The 12,260-nt window shown below is 45.3% G+C and overlaps 1 long non-coding RNA gene across 1 annotated transcript; it reads left to right on the top strand.

Moving 5' to 3' along the window:
* Positions 1–8,381: 8,381 nt before the first annotated feature.
* On the top strand, positions 8,382–11,926 carry LOC140702315 (uncharacterized). The gene is made up of 3 exons (XR_012081438.2): positions 8,382–8,464; positions 11,156–11,242; positions 11,777–11,926. It is a non-coding gene; the product is annotated as an uncharacterized LOC140702315 (long non-coding RNA).
* Positions 11,927–12,260: the final 334 nt, after the last annotated feature.

Below are 12,260 nucleotides of genomic sequence, written 5' to 3'. Positions count from 1 at the left end.
GCTCTTGAGAGTCGCCTGGACCACAAGGAGAACAAATCTATCCATTCTGAAGGAAATCAATCCTGAGTGCTCACCGGAAGGACAGATCCTGAAGCTGAGGCTCCAAGACTTTGGCCATCTGATGAAAAGAGAAGACTCCCTGGAAAAGACCCTGATGTTGGGAAAGAGGACAAGGGGACAACAGAGGATGAGATGGCTGGACAGTGTCTGCGAAGCTACCAACATGATTTTGACCCAACTCCGGGAGGCAGTGGAAGACAGGAGGGCTTGACGTGCTCTGGTCCAAGGGGTCACGAAGAGTCGGACACAACAACTAAACACAAGTGGGTGGGTGGGTTCCACCTTACAAGTCATTCAGGGGAAAAAAGAATTGACTCACTCAAGTCACCTAAAGTCCGACTTGACAGCAAGTCTCAGGACGCCATCCCTGTGACTTACTGGTTGCCATCTGCTGCCATCCGCCATTTGGGCTGGGGATGATGGGGCTGGTAGTCTGATGCCTGACCCTCCTTGCCTGCTGAAATGAATGCTACAAAGGTTCAACCAAAACAGACCCCTATTTCTCCATGAAGTTCACGCTCCCCCTTTCCTTCCCATCTTTCTGTGGTCTCCCGGTGATCTTTTTAAAGCCAGGTCCCACGCTTTCCTTTCAAGCAACGCAACACACATTTATACATTGCAAACCAAAGGTGGCTGAGTGTACTTTCAAAAGGCCACCTGCAGGAACCTATATACCCTGAGACGCTAAAGAGCAACGTTTTGGACCATCCCTGTCTACAAAAAAAACAAAATTAAACTTTTCCTTTCTCCTCAGGAGTTGCTTAACATCTCTGTGCAACAATTTTACTGAGGGGGAAATGCAGGGAGGCAAAAAAACCCCCCAAACAAACAAACCCAACAACACCAGGTTAAAGATGCTGCTGGTGCATCAGAGTGCATGTGGACTTCTCATGCTTTGGTGTGTGTGTGTGTGTGTGTGTGTGTGTGTGTGTGTGTGTGTGTGTGTGTGTTTTAAAAAACCCACCCTGGGCCCAACAGAGAAAGTTAAAAATAGAAGGCAATTGTTTGGAAATGACTTCAACCCGACCCCCCCTCCCTCCCTCCCTCCCTCCCTCCATGGGCACCCCTTGCACCATCTGTCTGGTCACCCTCCTTCACACACCCGAGAGTGCGCGGCCTTCTCTTCCCACAGGGGCGCATTGTCTGGCCCGGCCCTGCTTCTCCCAGGCAGAGGTTTTTTTTGGGGGGGAGAGAGAGACACTCGGCTATGGGTGCCATAACCAACACCTGCGGCCCACACAATGGGACCATGGGTGCGTGTGGGATGTGGGGGGGGAAGGAGGAGGAAAGAGAGATTGATGCTTGGCGGGTGGGGTTTGGAGGAGGGAGAGAAAGGAGGGGGGGGGGAGCCTGTCACTGGCAGCCTTGTGAACTCCAACTTTGGAGGGCACGCTTTAATGGGCAGCTTTCGTGCGCTCCCAGGCCGTGTGCGCGTTTTTGTTTTTAACCCCCCCCCCCCAAGATGGTCACTTGGGGAGGAGGAAGGAGGGAAGGAAAACTCGAGGTCCCATCCCTCGGAGAGCCAAACATCTCCGACGCTCCTTCCTCCCCCCCGTCCCCCCTCTGGGAGTCCAACCCCCCCCCCCCCGGCGCCCGGGCTGCCCACTTGTTATGCGCGGAGCGCGGCCGCCGCTATCGGAATGTGTGCCGGATTAATGGGAAGCGCGCAGCACCTCCAGAAGGAGAGAGAGAGAGAGAGAGAGAGTCGGGGGGGGGGGACAGCTCGAGGAGATGCGGGCCCGGACAAAGCTTCTTTTTGTCTCGCTGATCCTGCCTTCTCATTGCGCGCCCCCCCCCCCCCAGTCGCAAGACGCAAAGTTGTTGTCCTTTTCACCAGAATTGAATAGAAAACAGCTCCGTCTTGTTGGATTCTTCCTGGAATCCTCTTTAGGCTTTCTTTCTCCACCCCGAAGGAGGAGCTTTAGATTAACTTTTAACTTCATTTTCTTTTCTTCTTTCTTGGGATTGTTTTGTCTTGCTTTTGCTATGTTTCGTCCCCCCCCCCCCCCCCGGCCCGCGGTTCTTTTCCGTGAGCAAGTGTTCTGGGTGGGTGGAGAGATATCTATCTATCTATCTATCTATCTATCTATCTATCTATCTATCTATCTATCTATCTATCTATCTATCTATCTATCTATCTATCTATCTATCTATCTATCTATCTATCTATCTATCTAATTGTTGACCCATCTTTCTCCTTAAAACGGACCCAAGGCAGCTTACATCGTTCAAAGACACTATTTAAAGCTAAAAGCAGTGAGTATAGAAATACTTAAAAGGATCAAAGACCACACAAAAATGTATGCATGTAGGTTGGTAGGTATGTACCTAACCAACCAACCAACCAACCAACCAACCAACCAACCAACCAACCAACAAATAAATAAATAAATAAATAAATAAATAAATAAATAAATAAATAAGCAAGCAAGCCATACCAAAGCAGTAAGGCACAGCCATCCATTTAAAAAAGATCACACTCAGGCAGCTATTCACTCAGGGAAAGCCTGCCTGAAGTGAAAGGTGTTCGCCTGCTTGCAGAAGGACAAAAAAGAGGGGCCAGGCTGGCCTCCAGTGGGAGGGAGTTCCAGAGTCTGGAAGCAGCCACAGAGAAGGCCCTCTGCTGTGTCCCCACCAAGCACACTTGTGAAGGTGGTGGGAGGGAGAGAAAGGCCTCCTCTGAGGATCTGAGTGCTTGTATCTGTGGTAGGAGCCTTGGATGATCAGGAATATTCGAGCTGCTCCCTCTTTTTTTTTGCATCAATTTTAGAGGAAGGTTTGGAGCAAAGGACTAGGTTTGAAACTTAAGAGCAAAGAGTCAGGCACCCCTGAGACTGCAGTTTGGCTTTGCAACAACACCTCTGTGGAATAACAATAGTAGCCTTAGAACTGCAGAACTGGAAGGGACCCTACGGGTCATCTAGTCCAGCCCCTGTTATGGAGGCACCGTGGGGGAATCGAACTCCCAACCCAGAGACTTAAGCCATGGAGCTATCCAGCAGTCAAGCTTGCTGAAGGGCCAGGCTGGACATCATGACTCAGAGATCAAGTCCCAATGATTTCAATGGGATATAAACAAAAAGAATAAGATAGATAAATAATAAGCAATCACCTGTTTTAATGTTTCAGTCTGGAGCTGCTTGTATTCTTAAGAAGCTGAAGTTACTCCTACTTGAAGTTCATACAACCCTCGGGACTTTTTTTCCTGGAAAGTCATTTGTTCAAGGGAAAACAAAGGCAAGAAGGGAAAAGAGATTATTGAAAATTAGAATCTGTTCTGCTCAGGTGATGACCGCTGGCAGAATGACTCCCGGTGAAAGGAGAGGTTTATTTATTTCTCTTTCAAACTGCAATCCTATCCATGCTCGCTCAGAAATAAGTGAAGACTGCTATGTTTAAAAGATTAGGCCAGTGCTTGCAAAAAACAACTTATCTGAGCACAATTTATGCACCAGTGCTTCCAAATGATGCAGGAAGGGACCAGAAGGTTTTGAACAGTTTTGGAAAAAAAATGCTTCCATGTCCAGGAAACGATGCTTTCAGCATGTGAGGAATTTTTTCTTCTAATTATGAATTGTATGTAATGTATTGTTAGGCATGCAAATTCAGGGATGAAAGAGAGGGGTATTTTGGTTATTGTTTTGTTTTGATGCTAAAATAAGAGGTCCAGTTTATTTCATAAAATACCAAATGCAAAGTATTTTGAAGGCAAAAAGGGGGGAGGCAGCTGTGCAAAATCCATGATGGAGGGGGGGAATATGATTCTCACCGCTTGTGTTCTTTGACAATTGCAACGATGTTCACACCGAGAAAAGTTTTTGCCATTAACATCAGCTTATGTTAGTAGATGTGGAGGCTTGTTGACTATTGCAAATAAATAAATAAATAAATAAATAAATAAATAAATAAATAAATAAATAAATAAATAAATAAATAAATAAATAAGTGGGGGAGGGGAAGATGGGACTGGAGTGTTTGGGGGAGGGGGTGGACAGTCCGACCAGCGCTTCCCTCCACGGCCTCCTTGAAAGCAGGCCTCGGCATCTCATGTGCCAGGCCCCCTGAAATTACATAAGAGAGCCAGTCTTCTCTGAAGGCCTAATTAACTAATTAATCAGGTGCTGAAACCCAGTGAATAGAAGTTCTCAGGCAGACAGGCCAGGCCTAAAAGGAGCACTCCTCGCTCTCCAAGACAGAGCGTCCTTTCTTTTCGGAGGGGCCCCCTTCGGCTCATTCAGAATGTGTGTGTGTGTGTGTGTGTGTGTGTGTGTGTGTGTGTGTGTGTGTGTGTGTGTGTGTGTGTGTGTGTGTGTGTTTTGATGGTGGTGGTGTTTACAACGGGTCTGACCGACGTCCCACTGTAAGCTGGGCCAGGGGAAATGTTTGGAAGAGCAGGAAACTGAAGAAAGAGACGCCTTCTTTCTAGATTTCTGATGTTTTGTTTCCATCCAAGACTGGGAGCTTGAGCACGTGAAGAGACCTGTTATTGCCTTGGCAAATGATGTGCTCCTGGGACGATGATGCTCAACGCATTTGAAGCATAGATCAAGATTTAGCAGATTGATTAGCTCTTAACAAACTTCTCTCTCTCTGTCTTTTTCTACTTTCTTTTCTGTCTCTGCCTTATTCCGTCTCTCTCAGAGTTTAAACCCCCTTCTGAATGTTTGTGAAGACACTGTGGCCACATATAAAAGCAGAGACAGGTGACCCATGGGCTTGGAAAGGGCATTTTTTTAAAAAAACTTCATCTCCGAGCCAGGCTGGCTGCTGGGGATTTTCAACGTTTCCGTCTTTTAAAAATTGGCGAATGCTCCCAACTTGGGCAAACGAGTCAGGGCAAGGTTTCCCCCTTTGGAAAAAAAATGTGGACGCAGAGAGGCGGTTGAAGGATTGCCAGCCAGCCATCACAGCCATGGGAACGAAACTCTTGGGCAAATGCAATTATTCGGGGGACCTAGGGTGGGAAAGTACAGCTGGTCCGGCTGCCAGATTTTCAGCCTTGCAGGGATGACTTTATAGGTTTGGTTTTTGTTCTGTCCTCTTTGTTCTAGAACTTGCAATCTACTCCCCGAAGCCTGTAAAAAAAAAAAGATATACACCCTTCAGGGTTAAAAATATACACCCTTCAGGGTTGCAGAATGGAACAGTGATCATCCTCCTTCCCCATCCTCCCAAACCTTGCCCTAGGCAAAGTTTCTTCATTCCAGTAGGAGGGAAAAAATGAAGGAACTGGGTATGTTTAGCCTTAAGAAACGAAGACGGAGGGGAGATAGGATATTATTTTTCAAAGACTTGAAAGGGAGTCCTACAGAGGAGGGGCAGGATCTGTTCTGTATGATCTCAGCATGCAGGATCTGCACAATGGGCTCAAATGACGGGAAGCCAGATTTCAGCTGAATATCAGGAAAAAACTTCCTAACTGTTAGAGCAGTACAACGACAGAACCCATGGCCTTGGGAGGTGGCGAGGGCTCCAATGCTGGAGGCCTTCAAGAGAAAATTGGGCAACCCTCTGCCAGATCTGCTTTGATTTGGGTTCCTACCTCGAGCAGAGGGTTGGACGCTTTGCCTGTGATTTAAAAAGCATGAGATCCGTGGTCTGTGTTTTCACCTGTCCTATTGTTATAACAAATTAGCCCCAGGGCACTTGTTAGAGGAATGAATGAATGAATGAATGAATGAATGAATGAATGAATGAATGAGGGCATCCCAAACAGGGAATTGCATTTGTCCTATTTGTGTATTATTTGTGTTTGTGTGTTTTCAAGACGCTCCACTGTCTGTTGGACAATGGGAAGAATCCAGCAGAAGATGGCTGACAGGAGAGTTTAAAGGAATGGGTAGGGAAAGAGGGTGTTGACAATGGCAGAAGAGGAAACGTCTCTCTCTCTCTCTCTCTCTCTCTCTCTCTCTCTCTGTGTGTGTGTGTGTGTGTGTGAGTGGTCATATATCAAAGCCCAGCATAGTGGTGTGTGGTGAGGACACTTGAAATGAATCTAATTTGTATTATTTTACATTTACATGTTATCGGCGACAGTACACTTTAAGGATCGCCTAACCTGTAGCAGTTCTGAATCCAAGCCATTTCGGTGCTTAGTGTCCTCACACCCTGAGTGGTAGGGTTGTGTTGAAGTGTCCAACCATCTCATCCTCTACCGTCCCCTTCTCCTCCTGCCTTCACACTTTCCCAACATCAGGGTCTTTTCCAGGGAGTCTTCTCTTCTCATGAGATGGCCAAAGGATTGGCGCCTCAGCTTCAGGATCCGTCCTTCCAGTGAGCACTCAGGGTTGATTTCCTTCAGAACGGAGAGGTTTGTTCTCCTTGCAGTCCAGGGGACTCTCAAGAGCCTCCTCCAGCACCACAATGCAAAAGCATCAATTCTTCAGCGGTCAGCCTTCTTTATGGTCCAGCTCTCACTTCCATACATCGCTACTGGAAAAGCTTAGTGAGCTGCCAACAAGACTTCCATGAAGAAGGATTTGTTTTCGGTACTGCAAACTAAGGCTTTGTCCCACAGCACAGCTTAGCTTGGCTGCTTCAATCCAGAAAGCAGTCTTCTGGCCTCCAGATTAGAGCTGGACCAAAAAAGGTCCAACTCAGACACAGATCAGGATCAGCCTGAAGTGTATTTCCCTGTGTGTTGTGTGATCACCAGGAAGTAGACCCCATGGGACCACTCCGTATGTGATCCAAAAGGCGGTCTATTTCTCCATGTGATCACACCCAAAATTTGAAGTGAGACCTTCCTGGGCTTTAAATGGAAATAACAGAGAAGACGTTGGGAGGCGAGACAGGACCTCCAGAAAGCCATATTTGGTCTGCTAAAGGTGTATTGTTCTCGCTCAAATAAAAATAAAAACCAAGTATAATCTTGAGACGGCCACTTGGATGATGGCATGAGTTCTCATAGGCAACGATCTGCTTCATCAGAGGTTGACAGCTCTTGTTCCAAACCCCCGTTTGCAACAGGAAAGGACATGGATCTCTTGCTTCAAACGTCCCTCTTTCAAAAGGATTGAGTGGGGAGCAAGGCTCTGAGGTAATTGCTAGTTCATCAACCAATTAACCAGGCCAAGAAGGAGTGAAAGGAGAGAGCGACAAAGGCAGCAAATAAATTCAGGTATGGTCAAGTAGGGTTCCTAAAAGATTGACATTAGGGATCCTTTCAAAGGATTAAGTCTTACCTTGACCAATTTTCTTTCTTGGCCTGCCCCCCTCCCATCTCTCTCTTTCTCTCTCTCTCTCTGCTTTCCAATTCGTAATTGTTTGTTCCCCCTAATTGGCTGATTAGTCCGCGATTACATGCAGACCTGGGGGTATGAAGGTCCCTTTCACCTTCAGGCTCCTCCTTTCCTCCAAATTAAAAGACCCAGAAGACAGCAGAGTACATTTTGTTCAGCTCGTTAGGTTCGGGTTTCTTCGAGTCAAGTTGGGTTGGAGCCTTATTTGCATTTTTAAGGGTTGCATCTTAATACAGCTGCTGTTCTAATTATCTGAACAAGCGATGCAACAGGAAAGTGGATGGATAGATGGGTAGATACAGGCAGTTCAGCTTCTCTACCCCATCATACAACCGTCATCGTTTATTCGGCAAAGAAATAAATGAATGGTTACTTAAAATTTCCCATTTCCTTTTTAAAAAACAAAACAAGTGAATCATTCTATGAAATGAAATAACTCCATCTCAGCAGGAGACGGGGTGGATGCTTAAGTGGGCCTTCTTGAATGTGCTAAACTGGGATTAAAGCCACTGAACTGGGTAGGGGTTTTTTCCGAGTAAACATGCTTAGGATTGCGGGGGTGTGTGTGTGATATTATCCACTGAAAAACAGCTAAGCAATGGGGAAGTAATGTAATTATGAGAAGAAGAAAAAATATTAGAACATTTTTTTTGTTTTCTTTCAAATGCACGTTGGCAGTGAAAGCCACTTAGAGAGGCCAGATGCAGTTGATATTCAATTAAGAGCTCACGTTTTTAATCAGCCATTAATGAATTATTTGAAGCTATTAAGCGATTACCACTCAGAGGCTGGTGGAGTGGAGTTGGGCTGGGTGGGAGGTCAGAGTCTTCTGCAGACCTGAAGATCGCATTCCGGTCTTCGTTTAGTCATTTAGTCATGCCCGTCTCTTTGTGACCCCATGGACCAGAGCACGCCAGGCCCTCCTGTCTTCCACTGCCTCCCGGAGTTGTGCCAAATTCATTCTGGTAGCTTTGATGACACTGTCCAACCATCTCATCCTCTGTCGTCCCCTTCTCTTCTTGCCTTCACACTTTCCTAACATCAAGGTCTTTTCCAAGGAGTCTAAAAACCCTTATTTATATTTTGTCAAACACAGGAGTTTCCTGCCACCAAGACTGCGGAGAGGCTCATGAAGTCTGGAGCTGCTCAGGTTGATAACCAAGGTCAGTAGAAGCAAAGACGGGAGTCAGCCTAGCTCTCACTGTCATGTCCACCTCTTTGTTTTCTCCAGTATAATGATTTGATTATTTATTTGAAATATATATATATATATTTTATTCTGCCTTTCTTTTTGGAAAAAAAAAAGGACCCTGTGTATAAACACACAGAAAGCTGAGGAAGCAGTGCAGACTGGATCTATGTGGCTTCTTTCTGGAGAGAAAGAAATGGGTCTGACTATATGGCTGGATAGCTCAGTGGTTTAGGTTGGGAGTTCGATTCCCCACTGGGCCTCCTGGGAGAAGCCTTGGGCAAGCTGGGCAGTCCCATGAAATGTCCCCAGAAGAAATTACTTCTGAGTATTCTCTACCTGGGGAACTCTGAGAAGGAATGATCTACGTCAGAATTGACTTGATGACACATCATGATTTTTTTTCAAAGGAATACTGTGAGTTCCATAGGTTTTGCAAATTTTATGCTCTCACCAGTCCCCGCAAGAAGGTAGTGTAGGACCAAACTAAACCTTATACACAGCACATCTTTAGAACCTGAAATTTGTCAATGTCTCAGAGGTTTGATTTTAGAAGATTTAGATGAACGAGCAGACAAAGGCTGTACTTCTATCCCAATGAACAATCACAGGGGATCAATCTGCCAGCGACCGATCACAAAAGAGAGCAAGCTAAGTTGCAAACAGGCACGGAAGGCCCTTGCTTATGACCATCAGATGTTGCCAAAACTTAAGCATGTCATTCTTCTGTGACCGTTCTTCCGGTCATGATGACAGTTGTAGGGTATTTTCCAGATCAGGAGTGGACTGAATAGCAGTTGCTGGAGAGCAACTGTGGAAGGAGGTTTGTAGGGCAATCAGGATGAAAACGTGGAACAGGAGGGTGGATGAGATATGATTTGGGGCTGATCCACTACAAACCTAACCTGTAGCTTTCAAGTTTGCTAGCTTCACTTGCTAGCTTCAAGCAACGGTCCTATCAAGGACACCAGCCCCCTTCTGGGGTCAAGAGAACAATATCAGATAATCCCAAGTTCAATGCTAGGCGCACAGCATTTTGCAAAGGCTCATGTCTCAAAATTTGAACACCTGTTCCAATGCTCTTACTTAAGGAGTGTCGTCATATTTTGGCTAAAAAGTTCTTGTTGTCAGTACCTACCTCCTTTGGTGGCAGGTGGAACAATTGTGTCTGAAAGCCAGGAAACCTTCAAAGCAGTCGTTCCCAACCTTGGGTCCCCAGATGTTCTTGGACCACAAATCCTGGCCAGGACAGCTAGTGGTGAAGACATCTGGGAGGTGCATTCTGAAAACATCTGGGGAGACCCAAGGTTGGGAACCACAGCTTTAAATGATGGTGTTATGGGAAAGGAAGGGAGCCATGTGGAGAAATCCAGAGGGCCAAAAGAGGACCACAGGAGAGCAAGATCTGGCATCAGGGCCCAAAGTGCTCTTCTCCTGGTCTAGAACAGCATTTTGTATGGAGTATACTGTATATCGGCCAAGGATTTTTGTGAGTATCTCTGGAAAAGGTCATCTGTTGCCCAAGTTCTGAAATCCAATGTATTTTGAACAGGAATTCCCAGAATTGGCTAGGGTTACTAAAGATTCTAGAGGGGTTAAGCTCTGTGGCTGAGCACAAAGAGAGCCATTTTAGTTTATTTTAGTCTACGATGGGAATGCAGGTGGATTTCATAAAGCACAGGAGACTGCTGGAGAAGTCTCCTGAGTAGAGAAAATATGAGATTTGGGAAAGCAGTGGCCAGACTGATTATCAACAGATATGGTCACACATCTCTGGACTTGGCATGTCTCCATTGGCTTCCTGTTAGTTTCTGTGCTCAATTCAAGAAGCTGCTGATCACCTATAAAGCTCTAAATGGTTGAGGACCTCAATACCTGCCGGAGCATTTCTCCAACAGGACAGCTCCCTGTCTACCCTGCTCCTCGCACTCGGTACTGTTAAAAACTGTTAACATCGAAGGAGGCCAAGACAGTCCTCATTAGAAACTGAGCATTTTCTCTTGCGGCCCCTCATTTATGGAATAAATTACCACTTGAAGTTTTCCAGGTGCCCACCTTCTGATTTTTTTTTAAAACTCCAAAAAATGGAACGACATAAAGCTGACTTTTATTACTATCCTCTTTTTGATGACCTATGTTTTAAATCTGGTTTATATTGGCCTTGGTGAGCTATATGGCCTTTTATTGTGTTATATTGCTTTACTTTTACATGGATTGTTTTTGAATTTATTGGATTGTTTGTATTTATGTCTAGGCTGTTAAATGTCCAGAGAGTGCACATTGTAATATTAGGTGGTATATAAGATGAATGAATGAATGAATGAATGAATGAATGAATGAATGAATGAATGAATGAATGAATGAATGAATGAATGAATGAATGAATGAATGAGTGGACTGCTGGATAGCCCAGTGGTTTAGGTCTCTGGTTGCAGAGCCGAAGGTTGGGAGTTCGATTCCCCCCCCCGGCCTCCTTGAGAGGGGCTGGACTGGATGACCCACAGGGTCCCTTCTAGCTCTGTATATCTAAGATTCCAATGAATGCATGAATATTATGATAGCAGAGCAATGAATTTAGGTCCAAATTCGAATCCTGTCTTAGACCTGAAGCTTCTCAGGTCATCTTGGAATGGTTTCCTTCCGTCAGTCTAACCGTCCTCCTCAGACTGTTGTATAGATCAAGTGGAAAGACAGACCATGGCCACCTACTTCAGCTGCCTCCTTGAAGAAACGAACAAACACAACCAAATTGGTAAGCAAATTAATAGAAGTTAATTTCTAACTAGAAACTGATAAAAAAAATTATAGATGAATGAAATCTGCTATTTGGGCAAAAGCAAGAGGAGGTTCTAAACATTTCTTCCAGACCCCCCCCCCCCAAGGCTGTGAAGGAATTTGCAGGATTGTGGCTGGGTCAGGGTGGAAAGGCATGCTAAATTAAATCGATTTGCCTGTGAAAGGCCTGGGTCCATTATTCATGTCACTGGTCTGTCACATCAAATTGAGGGGAGGAAGAAAACCTTTTTTTAAAAAAAAAGTGGAGAAGGAGACAGAATAAATGTTCGGTTTTAAAGGGAGGAGGGAAGGGGGTGGGTGAAATCCCAACTCACATGGGAGTGAATTTCAAGTGAGGGAAAGTCACTCTTGAAAGCCCAGAGGGACAAGGAGAAGATGGGAGGGGGGGTAGGCAAGGGGATAGATTTGGCTGCTTGTCCAGCGCTGAAAAAGCAAATCTGCAAATTTAACTCTGGTGGAAAACTGTTTGGCTCTGTTTTGTTTCCCTCAGAAAGCCAGCTTGTGATTTTAGCAGAAAACAAACTCTTCCCTCTGAGAAGCCTACGGAACACGTTCAAGTTACACATGAAGCCGAATCTTTCTGAGTAATTTTCCTGGGTCGTTTTGGATGGATTTATTGAATAAACATTATGCAGCATGATGGCATGGCTGAAATCCCCTTCTTTAACATTGTAAGTTGCACTAGAGTAGGTCCATTGACTTCAGTGGGAATTTGGCGAGTCGACTGCCCCTTAAGTTCAACTTGGTTCAATGGGCCTGCTCTAGTTGCAACTTAGTACACGGAAATACATCGAAATTAGAGTGTCCGCATTGAATCAATAGAACATACAGGGGAATTGATTTACCAGATCCCCATGGATTCAGTAGACCTACTCAGATGCAACCTTCTATGCCAAGTAACCAGATTTTGGCTCTGAACTTTTATCACATTTGCCAGTTCTAAATCAATGTGTGAAGTACAATACCAACAAGAT

Source organism: Pogona vitticeps, chromosome 11 (genome assembly GCF_051106095.1).
Source record: "Pogona vitticeps strain Pit_001003342236 chromosome 11, PviZW2.1, whole genome shotgun sequence".
Lineage (NCBI taxonomy): Eukaryota > Metazoa > Chordata > Lepidosauria > Squamata > Agamidae > Pogona > Pogona vitticeps.
The sequence above is the reverse complement of the archived record's forward strand: the minus strand, read 5'-3'. Positions and strand labels throughout refer to the sequence as shown.